This window comes from Pteropus vampyrus, unplaced genomic scaffold (genome assembly GCF_000151845.1).
Source record: "Pteropus vampyrus isolate Shadow unplaced genomic scaffold, Pvam_2.0 Scaffold18, whole genome shotgun sequence".
In the NCBI taxonomy this organism is placed as follows: Eukaryota; Metazoa; Chordata; class Mammalia; order Chiroptera; family Pteropodidae; genus Pteropus; species Pteropus vampyrus.
The window spans coordinates 9,090,856-9,092,887 of record NW_011888799.1 but is presented as its reverse complement, the minus strand read 5'-3'; the positions used below and the strand labels follow the sequence as shown (position 1 = coordinate 9,092,887).

Sequence of the window (2,032 nt, the reverse complement as noted above, 5' to 3'; positions counted from 1 at the left end):
TCTTCTTTATGAGCCACTAATATTAACTTCTGATTTTTCCTTACATAGTTTTCTTGGAAATGAATTAAGCTATAGCAAAATTAAAAAGCAAACATCAAAACAACTCCCAAAGCAGCAACAAAACAGCCATTCCTGTCACAGGATTAATTTTCAAGATCCCATTAGAAAAGTCCCCGGAAGAGAGGAACACAAAGCCCCATTGATCTGACACAGGGGAAGTCAATTCTTTGGAATTTGTTCCTGGTACTGGTCTGAAAGGATTTAAATCATTAATTTCAGAAAGGAAGTGTCTGATGATTAGTGAAAGTTCCATCTCACTGGCTCTTGTTGGCACTTCCAAGAGGCAGCTGATGTGTGGGCAGGGACCCTGGAAAGGCTTCAGGTCAAGCCAAATCTTAGTGCTGAGTGACAGTGGGCCAATTATTTAACCTCTCTGATCCTCAGTGTTCTCATCTATAACATAGGTTTACTGTGTACCTCATAGTTGTAAGGATTATATTGGTAATAAATGGAAAGTGGCTAACAGTCCCTGGCACAAAATAGGTGCTCAATAAATGTTAGCTTTCTTCTCTTATAAAAAGTAAAGCCATGGTTTCAATCAATCATTATTTTCTATAGTGCATTAGTAATAAACAGCCTGGCTTCCAAAACTTGACCACGTAAATGTCCCAGGGTGGGAGTGGCCACTGATGTCCTGGTTTCTGTGATTTCCCTTTGCTGCCAAGAAAGCCACTAAAAATCCTGCCAGAGGTGTAGGTGGTGGGGCCTGACCTTTCTTGGTACCTAGATCATATTCTTAGCTTCTCTCCTACTCTTTGTTCTGTCTCAAGGCCCATGGAACTCGGAGCTCAGACTTCATATGGGCTTAGTACAGGGCACTAGGGAGCTTCATTATGGCCTAGGTGAACTTTGGTGGACTGGCCCAAGATATTAACCATGATTTATGAAATTATGTCTATGGGGAAACCATTTCCAAGTTCCAAGAAATTTCTTATTGTCAAATGAACATTTCAAGAACATTTTTGCAAGTCTAATGTCAAAGCTGACAATTTTCTTGTTTTATTTGCTTCTCTGAAGCTCTTTCTAAACACTTGCAGTAGTTACCCACCCTGATCCCATCCCACCCCCAACTCTCACAGCATTTATTGTCTGTGCTTCCCATTCCCTCTACATTTAGCATATTTTTTCCTCCTGAGTATATCTCATATCCGCGACTAAATGTGAAAGCTCTTTGGGCAGGAATTATGTCGTACACAAATTTGTATTTACCGTGATTTGTAGAAGAATTATCTGACATGTTATAGACTCCATCAATATTTGTTAAATCTTTTTTTGAATGTAGGACTAAGTGATGCAGAAGAACATACTCAATTCATCTTCTCTATGATACAGCAAGGCACAACTTTCCTCTGTCCCTGATCACCTTTGTCCCTTATCACCTCTCCAAAACAATGGAAAGACTTTGTAGTGGCTGCTTCTGAAGTTCAGTGAGCCAGGTGGCTCTTCTCTTTTTTGCCTAGCCTTCACCACGGACTTAACCGACACCTTTGGCAAAATATTAATTGGTACCTTTAGGAGCAGTTTTTAACTCCTTTTCCAAATGTGGTTGTACAAAGACCTCAAGGTCACTCATTCCTGTTTGTTGATTCAGTAAGGTATATAAACTTCTTATTTTTTATTCTATTTTATCTGCCTTTTATTTTAAAAATGTATTTGGTTTTCTAAAGTCAAAAATAATATAGATTTTTAGAAGTGAAATCTGTTAAGAAAAGAGGCATTAAAAATGAGAGCTAGCACCATTGCACAGGCATTTAAAGTTTATCTAAATTCTTTATGTTTGCTATAAAAATAAATATTACCCAATTTTAGTGGATCTCAAACTCTAATTAAGCACACAAAATTCCAAATCCCTCTTGTGTAACTAAAAAATCGGTGTAATACTACTAAGATTTTTGCTCCCCTCCCCGCCCGCCCCAACATGATCTCTGACTCTTTAAGAAGATGAATTGAGTATGGAGTGATTATTAATTAA

The 2,032-nt window shown here is 38.1% G+C and overlaps 1 protein-coding gene across 4 annotated transcripts in view; it reads left to right on the top strand.

Annotated features, from left to right (window-relative positions):
- LOC105288516 (24-hydroxycholesterol 7-alpha-hydroxylase) overlaps nucleotides 1-2,032 on the top strand; it is a 67,870-nt gene that overhangs the window by 13,993 nt on the left and 51,845 nt on the right. The gene's annotated exons all lie outside the window — the stretch shown is intronic.